Source organism: Lactuca saligna, chromosome 1, assembly GCF_052625555.1.
Source record: "Lactuca saligna cultivar CGN05327 chromosome 1, ASM5262555v1, whole genome shotgun sequence".
NCBI classification, from domain to species: Eukaryota; Viridiplantae; Streptophyta; class Magnoliopsida; order Asterales; family Asteraceae; genus Lactuca; species Lactuca saligna.
In genome coordinates, this window is record NC_136417.1 from 36,391,027 (window position 1) to 36,412,084 (window position 21,058).

The following is a 21,058-nucleotide window of genomic DNA, read 5'->3' on the forward strand; positions in this document are numbered from 1 at the left end:
AGTTACAGAAATGCTTGAAGAATCGAAACAGAGTCTAGGAGGACCATTGGCTTTAGTTTCAAAGGTTACTAAAACTGATGCTGGTGAGAAAGAAGAATCAGCCAATGAAGGTTTCTTAATGAATTCTGATGATGAAGCAGTTGTATTTTATTCGAATAACAGAGTTAAGAAATTTTTCAAAAAGCCTTTTAATCCAAAAGGAAAGCAAACTGATGCGAGGAGTGGATTCATAAAAGCTGAGGTTGAGGAAAAGAATAAATTTGAGAAGGTTGAAGAAAAGCAGAAAGATGCGTAAGCTAAGAAGAAACTAAAAGGTGGTTCTGGAATCAATTGTCATTACTGCAATGGTGCGAATCACTTCGCAGCTGATTGCATGTTGAGAAAGAAAGAAGAAGAAGACTAAAAAGGAGAAAAAACATGAACTCCAAAAGTATCAAAGGCTGAAGAGGTTGAGAAAGTTGAGTCTTTTACCCAACCTGTGAAGGAGATCATACCGACTAAGTCAAGGGTCCTAAAGAAGCTTCACGAGTTGTCACAAAAGAAGACTGCCTCTCCTACTATTCACAAAACTGAAGTTAGTAGTAAGGGGGCTATGCTTAGAGAAATTCCGGATCCTGTTTTCTCCTATGTCAAAGAAAATAAGAGCTCAAGAAGTTACGAAGCATATTACGAAGAAGATGCACAAGAAAAGAAAGATGATAATTCAAAATGAGTCATCCGATGAGGAAGTGGTTTCTGAGACTCCACCTATTTCAATGGTAAACACCTCTCTTCCCATTACTTCGCAAATTTCCACCACAACAACCATTCCACTCGAAGTAATCACTACCAAATTAGTTCATGAGGAGGTGCCTACTTCTGATATGGTTGTTCACGTATCTGATACGGGGACACCTATCACGAGTGTTGAATCTTCAATGCCAATCATTTTATCTACTTCATTACCCATCTCATCTGAGACTTTCTCTATTTCATTACCTCCATTCATTTTTCCGAATACAAATATAACTACATCATCAATCTTTGATCATCCTTTACAAAATCCCTTCACTACATTGTTTCTTTCATAATCCCCTGAAACAACACAACTTATATCTTCGCAAGCTCAATCTGATGAAGAAACTGAAAGAGGATGTTTTGGAGGAACATTTGAAGCTTTAAACTTTGATTCAGAGGAGGAGGAAACCCCTGATCATATGCTTATGTTAGGTAAGTAATTTAAGATCCTGAATCGAAAGTTGAATACAATCATTCAATCACAAGCTGATTCTGGTACAAAGTCTTCTGTATCAAGTTTGGAGGTTGAAACACTGATCAAACCTGTCGAGAAAAGAATAACTGCGAAAGTTGATGATTCTGATAAGAATAATGAGCTTCGCATTCAAGCTCAAGGGAAATCTTTTGTCAGTGTTGTAAAAGATCTGAAAATTGCTACAAAAGAACGATCTGTTCTTTTTGTATAAGATGTGAAGAAGGTTCGGGAAGATGTTAACTTCAAGGTTGAGGAGTTAAAGAAGGAGATTGAAAAAGAGCTTCAGGAGCTTACTTCGCAATATTTGGAAGTGCAAAAACGTGTTTACGTTGTTGCTGCAGCACTTACCAAAATTGCTACTGATTATTAATCATATGCTACAATTATCGAAGCCAAGTGCAAAGAAGTTCAGGAGCAGTTCGCAAAATTAATTATGTTGGTGACTGAATTAAAAATTTGTGTTTCAATGCCTTCTCAACAATCAATTCTTACTCTGGAAGTTTTAACGCTTAAAGTCAACACTTTGGAGCAAGCTATTCAGAAGGCCTTGGTCCCGATTACAAATTTTACTTCCGTTCTACCAAAGAATGCCCCACCTGCTTTCATATGGGTGCAAGGGGGAGAAAGAAAAGGAAGTAAAGAAGATGATGCGAAAACTGTTGGAAAGATACATTCGACTCAGCTTAAAACATCTTTGCCTGTACTCACGAAACCAATTCCTTCAACAATAGTAACAACAAAGCCATTCACAAAGCCAATTCTCAAGGGAATTATAATTGGTTCAATAGAAGGAGGGAGTTCAAGTGCGAAACCTCAACCAGTGAATACTGGAAAAGGTAAATAGGTGGCTTACGGAAAGTCAAAAGAAGAAAAGAAAGCAGAGGTTGAAGTAGAAATGGAAAAACAAAGACATATTTAGAGCACTATAAGGCAAAGAGCAAGTGATCCACCAAATTTGAAAAAGGGTGATCCTGCAAAGCTGTACTCATTCGAAACCATTGAATCCAAAGTCTTGGGAAATCACTTTTATGATTTTGAGAAAAAACCTAGAAGAAGTTATGATGTTGCGAATTCAGATAGATGCCAACTTGACTTTCCGATAAACGAAATGATGTTTGTCACAGCGCAGTACAAGATCAGTGAAAAGTTCAAAAATGCTGATGAATACACCTTAATGAAAATCAGATTTCATGCTGTACTTGCGAAGGATCAAGATGAAGTTTGGTCGTTGATGAAGATAAAGAAAGTGCTAACTATTAAGAAGGGTGAATTGTTTGAGGACATGCTTCAAAATTTTCGATACTTCGTTGTCCGAGCAGATAACAAGCCTTTCGATTTTACCATTGCCAACTTTCCCTTAATGAATCTAAATGATCTCATTCATGTGGCTCTTATCTTGAAAGATATGGAAGAAAACAAATTCAACGGATATGATACTAATGTGTTCAAATTTGGTTTCGCACATATCAATATATTCATAGATAAATACTATGATTTCTTGGCTTTAACTGATGAAGAACTCGCATCAGGTCGTGGTAGAATAGTCACTGTTCCTTGGGAATCAACATTGCCTCAAACAGAATTGAAGAAGTATGCAGACGGGAAAATATGGCTTAAAACTTTTGGCATGGTTTTTGCAGGCAAAGATACCAAGGGGAAGCCTAAAAGATTTTTGTTTCAAGTCTCAGAGATTGAAAGATACACCACTTCGCAATATATGAATTTCATTGTTCGTATGAATAATTGCACAAAGAATAATGAAGGAGACAGGAAGGAGCTTAAAAAGATCATCACTTGGTATTCAGAAATTCAAAGAACAATGTACTCAGTTGTTCAGAATCTCACAAACTGAATAGCTTCGACTGTTTACAAAGGGGGAGAATGTAGAGTCTAGTTATTGTAAAAGTCGAAGTGTTTGTTTTTAGTTTCGCATGTTAGTTATTTTACTAAGTCTTCATTTGTGCGAAACGTATTGTTCAGGACTTAGTATACTTTTTGTACACTCATGTTTCATATAAATAGGGACTAAGGTCAGATGTAGAGTAACGAATGATTCAAGGAGTAATTCTATTATCATTCGCATTTTTCTCTGCTTAGTCCGTAATCAGTTTCTTCATCAATATAAGATCTGATTAATATTTACTCTTTGTGTTCTTACTTTTTATTCATATAATCATGATTGCTTTCTAAATCTCGATTACAATTCTCTTCACGGCTCCCCATAGGCCTATGACACCCTCTTACTGACTCATGAATACTACGGCTCCCCACAGTATCACAACACTCTCTCGCATACTGGTGAATACTACGGCTCCTTGTAGTATCACAACACTTCTCTTCTCACTGACTTGTCATGGGCTCTCACCGTGGCTTTCCCTTGAAAATACCCAAGTGATTACACCCACTCAAATCCACTCACTCTCTTATCACCCTATAATATCATCGTCAAGTCATCCCCCTACTTAGTTTATTATTGAATACTGCATGGTTCAACATAGATAGGTACACGTACATACCCAGGTTAATTATCACCACTCCCGACGACAACCGTCATGACCAAATGCTTTTTCTCGCTGCAATTCACATTCTTAGATTATGTTGCTTGATGTTAAATAGCCGAAGGGGTCCCACTGGAACCATAAATACTAGATACACCACTTGCCATCTCAAACTCAAAACTCAAAATGCTCCAAAATTTAGGACATCATACCTGGATACGTTGGTACACCATCACTGATTCTCACACTATCTTGCCTCGACCACTGATTCTCACAGATCTTCTCCTTGCAAAACTTGTAAATTCATAAAATTCCCATCTTACAAATTGAAACACAGAGGAATCGTCAATGACTGAAAACACTATGATGAAATACGAAGCTTCGCCCTCTACTGATCACCGCCCGCATGAACTACTCACATTGACTCTGCAACTGGTTGATAAATCAACTGCTGCCCCACATGTAGTATAGATCACATTTTATATGTATACCCGCAAATCCTAGCTATTGCACCCTGAACTCGACGACCCAACCGCCTCGAACTCAACAATTGCAAATCCGAAGAAAATCCCTAGCCATAATAAATTCTCTGGCCAACGGCCACATGTCGTGGATTCACTCATCCTTCCTTAGGCACATACCCATACATCGGACAAGAAATTCTCAACCACTGGAACTATCCTTTCGAGCCAATCACTTCAAATTCACCATTACAACCTCGAAGAACTCTTAACCACCACAAGGTCTCGGACCAATGGCCACCTGCCGTGGAGACAATTATCCTTTACTAAACACGCATTACATGAATTATCTCGCTCTGCACCTCGCCTCGGCCACCAATAAATTAACCTCGGTCTCGTGTATCCGTACCGCAGGGCTCTATATCCAGTTGTCTAACCGCTCCTGAAAATATATCTGATCCTCTTAATAAAATACCCGGTTCTCCCCCACTCAGGGTTTAAACCATCACCATTTGGCACACCAACAATCTACTCCAAAGACTATTTCACCATGTACAACCCACCTACTCTTTGAAAGTACCACATATGACTCGATGATCTTCCCAATAGAGACCAAGCAACTCCAGATATTTTGAATCTCAGTTAAAATCCTCTAAAATTTTCCCAACGTGTCATCCAAAATCTCATACTCACACACCACCAGACATCTCAACTGTCCCGTAATAGCCATGAATCTCAGTCTAAACATAATGAACTATCACACTCCTCATCTTCGACTCCCCAGCCATGGCCCCATCATGAGAATTATCATGAGGATAAAGATCTCACTCCCACATTCGATATCCATCCTAGAAAATGAGAGTCACTGACCCGATATACTCCTCTTGATCACCCGACATTGATGCTAGCATATTCCCTACTATACTCAAATATGATATACTCGTGACCCTCTCAGTCGCCACTGATGCCTCTCTCATGCTATAATAGTACCCTGCGGTAGACATACTACCCAGATGCTCTGGTGAAAGATCGGAACAATTGCTACCCCACAGGGTTTACATCCAAGCTCAGAAACTGGAAGCTCAATATCATTTCTACTTCTCATGAGAATGAAGATAGCGTAACTCTTGGCACAAAAAGCGACATCTCCACTATCGGCTGATTGCTCAACTTAGACTGCATCTCTCTATAAGGCACCAACTCTACTCATCCCTGAGTCTTGTGACTCCAAATGGCATCTCACCGATAAAATTTCCTGGAAGCTAACTCAATTTCCCTCCCAAGGAACGCTCTATTGAGACTCGCTCAACATGGCCCTCAAGCCCCACACTCTATCACATTTGATCCCAATCTAATCAATCACAACTGGATAACTAGTAAAACCCAAAGCACTAACCAACACAAATCATGGAACACAATACATGTGATCACCTCTCGACCTGCTACAAATCATGGTACCATAACCATGTTACTGTTGGATAATGTGTCTAAGTCCATAATTATTTATGGTATGTACTTGACCCGGTTTGGCATGGTCCATTTTGGTTGCATGGCATCATGCATTTGGATAGACTAAAATGAGAGAAATAACAGTTATGGTTGATTAATATATTATAAGTTCTAATATATTAATAATATTATTTAATTAGTATTGATCAAGAATTAATTTAGCATTAATTAAGTGATCAAAAGGTGACTAATTAAATATATGTGTTGCTTGTGTAAATCACTCATACTTGTATAGTGGGCTTTATGCTCCATGGATTATCAAGTTGGGATAAGGCTCATATGATTCTCCATGGCGTTTATAGGATACATGGGTCATGGAAATGAAAGGTCATGACAATTAGGATTTACATGGTATAACCCTAATTGTAACACACTATATAAGGATGCTTATGCTCACCAAAATTGGTCACTAGAAAGAATAGAGAGGGCTAGACAATTTTTGTAGTGTAACATTTCTCTCAAAGTTTATTCCAAGTGAATTTGGTGTTGTGTGAGACATTTGAGGCATCACACTTGGGGTGTTAGGCTCACAAGGTTTTCAAGGAATCCAAATTAATACAAGGTATGTATTTTTAGCTATCTTTTATGTTTAAAGTTCCCCATGTATGCTAGATAGGATTAAGAACCTTGGAAATCAAAATTTGCATGTATTTTAGACAAACATAGATCCAAGGTTTCTAAGGTTTCCTATACACCTTACGGGTGTTACAATGCTTAAAACCTTACAGTGGTATCAGAGCCTGGTTTTTTTTGTTTGATACTTGATGCAAAATAGTAAAAAAAAAAATCGAATTTCTTGTTTTCCGCACAAGGGATTCGACGATTCCATGGGGGACTCGACCATTCCAAGTGAATATTCAACCAACTTGGCGAGTTTGTTCTTGCACTTGACAAGTTGGTCATGCAGAGTGCAAGTTTTCGATTTTTGCTTTTGGAAATGGACTAGAAACATTACCCTAAACTTTTTTGGTGTTTTAAAACTTGTTTTAGATGGTTTAATGGTTGTTCTAATCCATTCACAATGGCTAATATCAAAATTCCATGTTTACATGTGTTCATATGTTCTTGAAATTTTGATATGAATATTCATGTTCTTATGAGTTTTTGATAGATTATAGGAATTATTTGTTTAATGCTTAGATCACGATCTTTATGTGTTTTAATAGAGTCCATAACTTGTGCTCAAGTTATGGATAACCAAAAGTCACTTTGTATTAAATCCTTTAAAAGAACACATAAATTAAAAAAATGAAGAGTCGACATTTTTAATAACTCATAAGTTATGAATTGAAAGGTTTTATAAAGTTACAAAACTTGCCCTCAAGTTTTGGAACATGTAAAGTTATCTAGTAAACTTTAGTTCCAATCCCTAGATTTTTAAAAGTTAAAATTCAACCCTTATACTTTATAATATTATAAGTTAATTATATATATATATATATATATATATATATATATATATATATATACATACATACATATATATATATATATATATATATATATATATATGTATAAGATGAAGTAGTTTTATCGTTAGTAGGTCTCATTCACGAAGCCTGTCTATAAGGGGGGGGTATAAGCTTGTTGCCTATAAAATGGCAGCTTAATGGGTGTCCACTCTCACCCACCGCTTCCTTGACTGGTGGAGGGTCGTTAGCCGAACGGGTAGGATAATGATATAAAATTCTCATTAAAAGTATAATGATTATTATAAAGTAACTAAATGTATTTATAAATTCCCAATCTTATTTACTTTAGGAAAATGTGAATAAGGTGCTAACCCATGAAATTACACTTTGTAGTTTGATTAAGTCGTTAGTGGTGCGTGTGTGTTTAACTGGCACACTAAAATGGACTTAAAAAGTTAGGCAAAGGGTAACTAAAGGTTTTTCGTAGGTCGGTGGAGCGCGTGTGGCTAATTGGCACATCGATTGAGTGAAAAACAATAAGGGTACCAACTAATTTTCATGGTTACTTCACACCTTGTCTTGTGATCCTTGGTATCACAGTCACAAAACATGAAGGGCACACTCGAGATTGAAACATGCTATTGAAAATTTCAATGAATCTAAAAAAATATCTAGGAGATTCTAAAACCAATAAAAAACCTAATAATTTATATTTTGTTTTTCATGGTGGAATTTGATGAATCATCATTCACCTACCTTTCAAATATGTTATAGCTTAGATTACGACATCCTTCTTCTAAGTTATAATATATTCTGATTGGATCCTAGCCTTAATATTACATTTGGGTGTTTTATTAAGGACTATCTTTATATCTAATATAAACTTTTTTTCTTCTTTTCATATCTCTTCCAACAATACTGCTTCTGGCTCAAACCCTACCGGCTCCTTCTCTCTCATAATCCTTTGTGGGAGAGTCATCGTTGATGGTTCCAACTTTATGGATTGGATCCGGAACATCAAGATGGTCACTCGCCACGAGGACAAGGAATATGTCCTCGACAAAGAGCTAAAAGAAATTGATGAGTCAACTGCTACTCCTGAGGAGATCGCTGACTTCCAGACTCATGAGAGAGATGCCATGAAAGTCGCTCGTATCATGATGGCCACGATGATAGCCGAGATCCAAAAGTCCTATGAGGATTATTACCCTTTTGAGATGGACCAGGACTTGATGGACTGCTACCATCAAAGTGCTCGCCAAGAGAGGTATGATATCATCTGCTCCATGATAACAAGCCGAATGAAGGATGGTGAACCCATCAACGGCTACTTGCAGAAAATGCAAAGGTATGTGGACCGGTTGCTGAAGCTAAATGTGAACTTCCCTGAGGAGTTGGCAATAGATATCATTTTGCACTCCTTACCCTCGTGTTATGATCAATTCTGCATGAAATACCACATGAACAAGGAGGAAGTTACCCTCAGCAAGCTTCAAGGACTCCTTAAGACCGCTAAAACAAGTCTTAAAGGAAAGTCGGTTGTTACCACTCCTACCCCTAATCCAAACTCCGCCCATGTCCTGGCAATCGGGAAAGGTAGAGGGAAAAAGAGGAAGAACCCTTCGAAGGGTAGCAAGGGTAAGACCCTTGAAGGCTCCTCTTCAATTTGAAACAAGAAAGGTTTCGTCACTCCTTCTTCTTACCCAAAAGAGGGTGAATGCTTCTATTTCCATGAAAAGTCGCATTAGAAGCGGAACTGCCCAAAGTACCAGCAAGATATTAAGGATGGGAAAGTAAAACTCACCCATGCAGGTATTTACACAATATTGTCTTATAACTCACCCTATTCTAACTCTTGGGTCCTTGATATAGGTTATGGAATTCACATATGTTCTGATTTGCAAGGACTAAGAAGAAGTGAGAATGTGGAGCATGGAAAGATAAACTTGATCATGGGGAATATGAAAGCTTCACCTGTCACCAAGATTGGAGTTTAGTTTTTGATGCTAAGTAGTGGTTTACATTAGATTTGAATAAATGTTGTTACTCGCCTAAAATGGCAAAAAATATTATTTCCTTTCATGCTTTGTACAAAAAAGGTTTTACATTTTCCTTTGATAATGAAATTGATGGAATAAATGCTTTCCATAATAATGTTCTTTATTTTAAAGCATTATCTTGTGATGGTGTGTATGAAGTTGTGTTTGTTGTAGATAACCTAGGGAATAATGTGTTGTGTATTGATTCTTCTAATGATAACTTGGATAAAGCATCATTATGGCATTGTCGTCTTGGACATGTAAGCAAGAAACGTATAGGTCAACTCTAAAATGTTGAAGTCTTGGAGTCCCTTGACCTAAAGTCAGGTGATAGTTGTGAATCATGCTTACTTGGAAAAATGACAAAGTCAATCTTTATTGGTTCTTGTGCAAGCGGTGAAGGTTTGTTGGATCTAGTGCACACAGATGTGTGTGGACCCTTCAAAAATGCCACAAGGGATGCTAATCATTATTATGTGACTTTTACAGATGATTATAGTAGATATGGATATGTCTACTTAATCAAGCATAAGTCAGAGACTTTTGAAATGTTTAAAGAGTTTAAACAAGAAGTCGAGAATCAATTGGGCAGGAACATTAAGATGCTTTGATCCGATCGTGGTGGTGAGTATCTTAGTAAAGATTTCCTCAACTATCTTAAGGAATGTGGGATTGTCTCACAATTCACACCTCCTGGGACACCACAGTTGAATGGTGTGGTTGAGAGGCCTAATCGAACCTTGTTAGATATGGTTTGTCCCATGATGAGTCAAACTTCGCTACCAATCTCATTTTGGGGGTATGCCTTAGAGACTGCCGCCCATATCCTTAATCTCGTCCCAACAAAGAAGGTTGCCAAATCACCTCACGAGATGTAGACTCGAAAAGTTCCTAGTCTAGCCCACATCAAGATTTAGGGTTGTGAGGTGTTCATGAGACTCGAGACTCACGATAAGCTCGAACCTCGAAGTGAGAGTTGAATTTTCATCGGCTACCCACAGAAATCCTTTTGTTACCTTTTCTACAGACCCATTGAGAATGTGGTCTTTGTAGCAAGAATGGGTGTCTTTCGAGAGAGAGACAGACACACACAGAGAGAGAGAGAGAGATAGAGATAGAGAGAGAGAGAGAGAGTTCATAAGCCAAGGAAACAGTGGGAGGCAAATTGACCTTGAAGAAATTCAAGAGTCGAGTGGTGAAGGAACCTCAAACTCTAGCAGTCAACCTGAGGAGCTAACTCCTGTTGGTCCAATTAACGAGTTTGTACCTCCGAGGCGTTCCACAAGGGTTAGCAATGCACCTGAGCACTACTATGGTTTGCATATCACTACGGAAGGTGAGACACTTATCAGTGATGAGACACTGGTAGGTCTAGATGAAATTAACAACTATGTGGAAGCCATCGCAGGTCGTGAGTCTGCTAAATGGAAAGAGGCAATGGACAGCGAGATACAGTCCATGTATGACAATCAAGTTTGGAACTTGGTTGACAATGTACCAGGTCGTAAGACAGTTTAGTACAAATGGATCTTCAAGAAGAAGACCGACATGGATGGTAATGTACACACATATAAGGCACGACTGGTTGCAAAGGGCTTTTCTCAAACTCTGAGAGTTGATTATGATGAGACCTTTTCACCAGTAGCAAAGATTAAGTTTATTAGGGTCCTGCTAGCCATTGCAACATTTCATGATTATGAAATATGGTAAATGGATGTCAAAATCGCCTTCCTTAATGGAAGTTTGGATGAAGATGTTTACATGTGTCAGCCAGAGGGTTTTGTCAGTACAGAATACCGTAATAGAGTGTGTAAGCTTGAGAAATCCATCTAGGGATTGATCAAGAACCTCGCAGATGGAATATTTGTTTCAATGAGAAAGTCAAAGAGTTTGGCTTTTCGAGGAGTGAAGATGAATCTTGTGTATATGTTAAGGCTAGTGGGAGTATAGTTAGCTTTTTGGTACTGTATGTGGATGGCATACTACTTATAGGAAATGACATCCCAACCTTGCATGAAGTGAAGTCCTGGCTTGGGAAGTGTTTCGCTATGAAAAACCTAGGAGAAGCTGCCTATAGTCTTGGGATAAGGATTTTGAGAGATCGGAGTAAATGACTAATTGGAATTAGTCAGCGTACCTACTTGGATAAGGTGCTGAAGAGATTCAGTATGCAAGATTTCAAGAAAGGAAAGTTACATATCCGGAGTAATACCAGATTAAGTAAGACTCAGAGCCCGAGTACCGAGGCTGAGATAGCAGAAATGAGTCGAGTACCTTATGCTTCTGCTGTAGGCTCGATCATGTATGATATGACTTGTACACGTCCTGATGTGGCTTTTGCCTTGAGCATGGTCATCAGATATCAGGGGAACCCTAGCAAGGCTCGCTGGACTGCGATAAAGAATATTCTCAAGTACCTTCGAATGACTAAGGACTGGGTCCTTACCCTCAGTGGGAGTGATGACTTGATAGTTGTAGGGTATGGTGATGCTACCGTCCAAACTGATAGGGATAATTACCACTCACAGTCGGGCTGGGTCTTTACCTTAAACGAAGGAGAAATTACTTGGAAAAGATCCTAGCAGGAGACAGTGGCTGATTAAACTTGCCAATCAGAGTATATAGCAGTAAGCGACACAGCAAAGGAGGCGATATGGTTGAAAAACTTCATTGGAGACCTTGGAGTTGTACCAGCTATAAAGGAGCCTACCAGAATTTTATGTGATACTGAAAGTGCGGTTGCCTTAGCAAAAGAACCAAGGAATCATGGTAGATCCAGACACATTGATAGAAAATACCATTTCATCATACATCGAATAGAAGAAGGATTCCTCGTGGCAAAGAGGGTATCATTGGATGAGAACCCAACAGATCCCCTCACGAAGGGACTGGGTAGTGTTAAGCATCTCCAGCATGCGAGGCGCATAGGGCTGAAGGATGATATTTGTTTTTAGTAGTTAGATTGCTCAAAAATTTGTAAAGTGTAATTGACATTTGATGATGAATAAAAGTTGTGTTTATTTATGAGTAAAGTGTTGCTATCTTTTGTCAATCATTTACTATAATTTCTTTTGCATGTTTTGACTTCTAGAATATTTATGTTGTGTATTACATACTATTCAAATTCTCCATAGTCGGTCATATGTCGGAAGTAGATGTGAATCAAGACTTTCATGTGGTTGGCTTGTAGCAAAGTCGTGCTACAACACTTCATGGGTACTCATAAGTTCTGAGTATTGGACTCAACCCACGCACACTGGTATCACTTCATGGAATTTATCTTGAGTGATCGTGAGATGGTAATATCATATAAGTCTTCAAACCTAGAGATATGACTTGTTCCCTATGAGATGGTTATACGTTGATCGTATGAAATTGCATTGGTAACTTGATGTTATAAAACGTACTTTTGTGTGTGATTCAACAAGTAGTAGAACAAGAATATGAGTGGTAGTTTATATGTTCCTTCTTGGATTAAAAGTGATATCTGGGCCCCTCGATGATTTTGTTTTGACCTATGTACCGAGCCAGGTGATAACTAAATTGATATGTTCGATTAAGTTCTTTGTCAAACAAATCGGAAATTGGGAAACAAATTTATGGAAAATAAGTAAGACATTGTTCCATGTATTTGTCCGGCTGATATCTAGAACACAGGATTATATGATCACTTATCTTAAATGGTGTATCATCATCATCTCAGTTCCGATAGACCTTGAAAGAGCTACGATTGCAGATCGGTTCCTGAAGTCATACTTGCAGTTATAGTTATTAGACTTATCCAAGTGGCAGACTATTGGATAAGGTGTCTAAATCTATAACTATTTCTGGTATGTACTTGACCCGGTTTGGCATGGTCCATTTGGGTTGCATGGCGTCAAGCATTTGGATAAACTAAAATGAGAGAAAAAAATACTTATGGTTTATTAATATATTATAAGTTCTAATATATTAATAATATTATTAAATTAGTATTGATCAAGAATTAATTTAGAATTAATTAATTGATGAAAAGGTGACTAATTAAATATATGGGTTGATTGTGTAAATCACTCATACTTGTATAGTGGGCTTTATGCTCCATGGATTATCAAGTTGGGCTAAGGCTCATAGGATTCTCCATGGTGTTTATAAGACCCATGGGTCATGGAAATGAAATGTCATGGCAAGTAGGGTTTACATGGTGTAACCCTAATTGTAACACACTATAGAAGGATGCTTATGTTCACCAAAACTGGTCACTAGAAAGAATAGATAGGGCTAGCCGATTTTTATAGTGTGACATTTTTCTCAAAGTTTATTCCAAGTGCATTTGGTGTTGTTTGAGAAATTTGAGGCATCACACTTGGGGTGCTAGGCCTACAAGGTTTTCAAGGAATCCAAATTGCTACAAGGTATGTATTTCTAGCTATCTTTTATGTTTAAAGTTCCCCATGTACGCTAGATAGGATTAAGAACCTTGGAAATCAAATTTTGCATGTATTTTAGACAAACATGGGTCCAAGGTTTCTAGGGTTGCATGTACACCTTAGGAGTGTTACAATGCTCAAAAACCTACAGTTACCTCCTCTCAATCTGCTACGGATCATGGTACCCGAACCATGTTATTTTCTCTCAATCTACTACGAATCATGGTACCCGAACCATGTTATCTCCTTCCAATCTGCTACTTAGAACCTATGAAATTCTCCCTGTTTCAAGTATGGGTCCTCTACTTCCAGTAGTATGAGCCCATACTACTTGCCACATCTACCCATCCTGTCCACACGGATCGTCCCAGATTTCCTAAGTAGTTGTTGAACTTTCTCGATCACCAATCTCGTTATACGCGCTCACCTTTGGCGCATACTCTTCCCCAAACAGCGTACTCATAGGACTCAAATTACTCACTAGGTTCCTTTAGGTTCTCACACTTCTCTGCCATCAACTTGTGAAGAACTCCTTATAATGTCAGCCATCTATCTCCTGAATATCGTATATTCACTCTGTAGCTAACTCCCATTATCAAAACTTCCACAAAGCAGAAAGCAAGCAACATTCAGGCATCAAATAACTTCCACTAATACTAACACACCACTCAAGCACACAACTCCACTTGCTCTACTCACGACTCAAAGTCATCACTGAACTCACGTTGTCTCACCTATCATGGTATCTAATTACTCTTCTCAATAGGCTCCTCAAATGCTCATCTAGGTATCTCTCCTAGATTATCTCTAGACTCAGAACTCCCTCACTAAATGGTTCCTGCTAAATACTCTTACTCATCACAAACTCAAGGCACATAACAGTTAGCAACAATCTCTAGGCTAAGGCATCATGAATCGGACATCAATAGCCCTAAACATGGATTACCTAGCCTATCCTCTAGCATGCATAATGATATCTCATAAGATCTCCTCAATATTTCATAAAGTAAAGTTTTTTTTGGTATTTTCGTAAATCATTGTTCAGGCTCTGGCTGATTGTACACACTGATCCTTCTCGTTTTTCTCTTAGAAACTCTTACTCATTTTAGAAAAATCTTTTCATTTGAAAACTTTTCTCAAATCCTCAGTTTGAGTCCAGACATACCCGAAGGTGCATCCGAATACCTCAAACCAAGGCTTTGATACCAACTTGTAACTCCGTAAATTTTTGAATAGAATTTTCATATAAATCACATAATTCTCATAACACATTTCACCAAGAATCTCATTTATTTAATTTACAAATCGCACCTCCATAATTGTTTGATTAAAATTCAGGATCCTCAAAACATAAATCTTTCATTGGTGTGTACAATCAAGCCAGTGCCTTCCCACGATCCTGAGAAAAACTTGAAACACATAACACATAGCACGTTAAGCACGAAGCTTAGTGAGTTCCCCAAAATACTACACACACATCTCATTATCCACTCGAGGCTATATCACTGTAAGACTCTCCGGTCAATGTATCTCAGTGGGACCTTTCGGTCCTAAACTCGGGTGGACCCTTTGGTCCTAACTCTGTAAGCTCAACATAATATATAACATAAATCACAAAGACATAATGAAGGATATCACAACACTCAATATAAGCACATAATATACTCTTGTCACACATAGGTTACTACTCATAGTATAGTGAGAAGACTCACCTCGAAGCAAGCAAGTAGTTATCTTCATACTTGAATCTCGAACTAGCCACCACCTAACACATAAGGTAAATATCTCTAATCAATACTCTAATTCTTAACTCTAAGTAAACCAAAGGTTACTCTTTCTGTCTCTACTCGGTAAGTGGGTAAATGACTATTTTACCCCTCCATGGTCTCTATTACTCACGACTGACCCAACCCTAAAGTCAACAGAAGTTGAACTCGAGTTAACAGTCCTTGTTTGACTGACTCGTCGAGTACATTCATCCAACTCATCTAGTCTACTCGTATCCTCAGAAGTCTCGTGAAGGTTCCACTCAACTCATCGAGTTGACCCCCAACTCGACGAGTTATCGCTTGGCCGAGAACACCGGGATGGATCCAAACCGACTCGTTGAGTCAGCTCACAGACTCGGCAAGTTTACTCAATAAAATTTCTTATTCTGATTTTCAAATTCAGATCCATTACTCCAAACCCTAGATCTAGCCTCTCAAGGTCCAAAAGTCAAGCATAGTTTTGATCTTTATGGCCATCATGGCATATATTGCTCTAAATGCCATCACAACTCGAATAAGGGCACCAAAACACAAGAAGTCTTTAAGTGTCTGAATAAAGCTTGAGCCTTTGTACCCTCTGGATCTCACGCGGTCTAGATCTGAAGTCTAGACCTAGAAAGGGACTCCATGTACTCATATCTCAACAAAAAGGGTGATAGAAAGCCTTGTTCATCAAAACGTGAGATCTAATCACCAAAAGGAGAAAGGTAAGAACTTTTTACCTTCTCTTGAAGCTTTTAGACAAAATAACACTAATCTACTAGCCCCCTTCTTGTTCCTTGATGCATCCTTGACTCCTCTTCAAAAGAAATGTACCAAAAGACCCCAAAATTAGCTCCTTTCACACTCTCTAGCTCCAAAGGACGTTAGGGTTTACTCTAAGTGAAAGTCAGCCGCAAATGAGGCTATAAGTGCCCTTAAATAGGTCCCAAACCCGGGGATTTAGGGTTTCACCACTCAGTGTCTACTCGGCGAGTTGACTCTTGGACTTGTCGAGTAGACCACTAAACCTACATGGTCAACTCGGCCCTACTCGACGAGTTAGACTCACAACTCGTCGAGTCTCTCAAATAATCTCAAAACAAACACATAATTAATATACATGGGATTCCAGATGTTACACTCTCACTAAACATAACCAAATCCAAAGCCTAATTAGCAATCAGAATAATTATCCAACTCAGCAAGTCTAGATACTGCAATAAATCCTTATTCGAGAAAAATACCATTTTGCCCTTCGAAGTCTTCAATCTCTCTCATTTGGCCAAAAGTCAAACTTGTCAAAAAGTCAATAGTCAACCCCTTGTTGACTTACGTGTTGCATGTATCTCACTTTACACAAGGCATAGAGTATAATACATAAAGCGGGTCAAAATTGAGCTATGTTGGGCGTAGCTTAGATTACCCCACCCCTACTCAGCAGTTAAGTCATTTCAATTTTAAGCTCTCAATACGTAAAGACAAGTCTCCAAACACTTAGATATGGTCCTAATAATGTCTTGAATACATAGAGATCCCTAGCTTCCTAACCTCTTTAATGTCCAAAATCTCTTGCATGGATGAAAGGTATAAACCAAGATTCCATTTTTATGACTAAACAACCATAGAAACAACAGAAAGTAGCAACCCTAAGGTCTAGAGTAGCTTCTACTCACAAGACTCAAAATTATGGGACAGAATATTGTGTAAAACGAGAATATAATGAGATCTAATGCTTCGATGAGAAAGATTCGAGCTTTATACCTCCTGAAGTTGAGAAATGCAATGTAGGTTCTGGATCCATGAGCTTGGGCTTCAACAAATTCTCAAGCTTGACCTTTTCCTTCTTCAAGATGTACCAAAACACACAAAAAGGCTCAAAATTGCTCTAAGGGATTAGGGTTTCATTTTATAAGATAACGAGGGTTGAGGCTAGTGGTAAAAATGGCCTCAATTAGATTAAGGTCCTTAAATACGGTCCAAGACCTTGAAATTAGGGTTTGCACCCTGCATAACCTGGTTAGGCACCACGTAGGCCATTAAGTCCCCTATCCAAGTAATAAGTTACGCCATGCGTAACTTTGCAAGCTACGCCCCGTGTAGATCCACAATTTTCCATAATAAATAAATCTAAAATGTGAAAAAATGTACCTGAGAACTGGGTGTTACAAAAACTGCAATTTATCTCTAAGAATTTCACCATTTTCTCTGTTGTAACCCTTTCTTTCTTTCAGAACTCCATTTTTTCTAGCAAATCTGGAATAGAAAGAAGAACAGAGTGACGAACCATGGTAGGAAATGTGATAAGGATATATCACCTCTCATCATCGATAACGTGGTAGAATGGTCAGAAAAGAAAAAGAGATGCGTAGACCCAAACCCTAATCTTCGTCGTCATTGTCAAAACCCGAACCTTAGATCATTGTTGTATCCCTTCATCCTTTATGATGTGTGTGTGGAAGATTCACAATGACCTCAAACGTTGATATACATAACTATCAACTCACATCTATTTTTCAAATTAAGGTGGCGATAATTAGGGTTTTAGATGGTGAAGTTTCTGCACATATCTATGGTAGCGATTGCAGCTCACAATACAAATAGTTTAAGCACACATGTGGCATTGGTGGTTTTACAAGGTCACCTTTTTCGGTAAGGTGGCGACTGCAGGTGTCACTAGAAATGGCTTCAACGTCAATGGTTGGGATGCGAGCGGGGGTGATGGAGTTGGCTAGAGACAAGGATATATATATATATATATATATATATATATATATATATATATATATATATATATATATATATATATATATATAACCTTATTTGTCTCTCTTTCTCTCCCCCCCCCCCCTCTCTCTCTCTCTCTATATATATATATATATATATATATAGAGAGAGAGAGAGAGAGAAAAGGTTCGCATGAGGGTGGACACGCTGATAATTGTATGGGTCTCCTCTTTGCCTCTCATCGAGTATGTATGTGTGTTTATTCCTGTGGGTAACAAAGTGAAGGGTGGGGAAGGTGAAGGGGGGCTATTTATTAAATACATACCAATCAAACAAATAAAAGTTCAATACATATCGATTGAAGGCAAACGGGCAACAAGCTGCGCCGCTAGCTCTTTCTGGATAGCAAAACCAATTCTTTTGAAAACAACATTTGTGGATCTAGGAGATATGACATTAGAATGCATGACCCGTTGGACTATATTAAGGAGCTCCACCGCCTCTGGTGCGAGAAAACCAAATGTATCGAATGCAAAAAGAACAAACACGTATTGATTTTTCTCTACATGCATTCTCGTGCTTTACTACTTTGCACGCAGCGGCTTTCAAAGCGGCATGCCCAGCTGTGAAACCCCCGCTCCCCAAACCAACAAGAGGAGAGACCCCAATAAGATCCATGCACACCTGTTTCCCTCCTATCCATCCAAAGACCAAAATGTCAGCCGGTGTAAGTGTGGACCAGCCATCCTGCGGGTCTGTCAAAAAGTTCACTGGCGCTTCTTTCTTCACAGAAATACCAGCATGTCGACATGAATCAAAGAGAACATCCCGAACCACATCATGTCTATACTTGAAACCAAGGAGCTCTCTACAATGAACCGTGTGTTCCCCAAAAGTATCCAAACATGCCTTGCGAGAAACCGGGCATATCTCGTCAATTGGGAATATGGGAATCATGAGGCGGTAACGAAGGATAATTCGGTACTCCACAGGAGACATATGTTGGCCAAGACCATCAATAGGGATAGTTAGCAGAAAATCTTGAGCATGAGGCACCCGCAGACACTCAAATACCGCTTTCTATCTGACAGTCATGTCGAAGTTGAATTCCATATCTTGGATGATTTTGCTAAAAAGGGCACACGCCAAAGCTTTTTGGGATTTAGGGGGGGGGGGGGGGTGTCCTTATTAGTGAAACCGCTACAGTCAAATCCCGGAATCGTATCGCGAAGACGAGTCATAGCACATAGGTAATCCGAGTTCATATCACATATATCGCTGTCACGTAAGATGTGGTCTTGTAATGCCCAAGATTGCGACATCGAGACTACAAATGCGTAGGAGGAAACCCCGTAGGCCGAGTACAAACCCAAACCACTGAAACGAATAGTTAATAAAAACATAAAAATATTATGATCATTTTAGTTTTGGAAGGAACTAAGTTAGCAAAAAAAATTATATTTCAAGGATGAAGTTTACATGGTTAAATCAAATTATGAAACGTCTTAATTAATTTTAAAATGAATATTACACGTGTTTTTTTATCATCGAACGATTCATGTAATTTATTCTCGAAGTTTATTCCTTTTTCATATCAAAGGTCGATATTTTTTTACCTAAGGGTAAATATTGAAGTGAAGTGAGTAGAAGAAAATGACACTTCTGTAATATGACCATACACACATGTACGGATAACGCATACACATAAATGCCTATCATAATCTAATATCGTATCGTATCGTATTTTTTTTTTTTTTTTTCTTTTCTATTATCTTTTTCTCAATTTTTTTCTTTGATGGTAAATTAAGTTTACGAGATCATACAATACAAAATTCTTATGGCATGGTTAAATTTGATGTTTTCAATTCATTACATTATATATATATATATATATATATATATATATATATATATATATATATATATATATATATATATATATATATATATATATATATATATATATATATATATATATATAGGCTTATGTTATTTTATTTTTACTAACTATTATGTATCAGAATGCACAGATCTGAACCATTTGATGGAATAGAATCAAATGTCATGATATGAGAATCTATAATATTAGAAAAAGATAACATGTACCATATAATCACGTAAATTTCAATATAATGACATTTTAGTCAATTAACCTATATTAAGAAAGGAAATTTTCAGATTTTTAGAGATAATTAATTCTTTTATTTTTAAAAATTTGAATATTTTAATTTAATTCAAATTTAAAAATTCGATTTTATTATGTCAGAATGATAAAATGAAAACCATAAACTAATGAAATATATTTTTCGATTTTATTCTGTCAGAATGACATAAAGTCAACCATGAACTAGTAAATGCATTCTGAAAGAATACACAAAATCGATTATTGAACTAATAATATATCAAATAATTACATTGTATGATTGTGATTCATTGAATAATAATAACATTCTGAAATAACAACAATTGTAATTCTTACAAAATAACAACATTCTTAAACGATGAGTGTGATTATTCTTTAATTTATTCTTCAAGCCTTTCCCATTAGGTCTTCAAGTCATTCTTCAAGCCATTTTTATCACAAATTCATTGTCAAAAATTTTGTAGTGGTACTCTTGTAACAACTGCACACTAAACATATAAATAATTAACTACAATTCTATCAAAATACAACAATAATATTCTTAGAGAATAAAATATTCTTCTAGGATGGTTTTGAATATTCTTAAAGAATTTTGTATTATCAAGAATATATCCAACGAAAAAACATTTGAAATATAAATACATGAAAAGATCATGTTAACATAAAAGGTGACTAAAAAAGTAACATTCTTTGTTGAATTTTCTAACAAAATAATATACTTGTTGCATAATATTCTTAACAATCTTTGTTGAATATTCTAACAAAATAATATGCTTGTTGTATAATATTAAGAAGCCACAAAAACTTAGCTTTCATTTATGAAAAAAGATAAAAAGATTGCTTAATTTGTTGATTTTCAC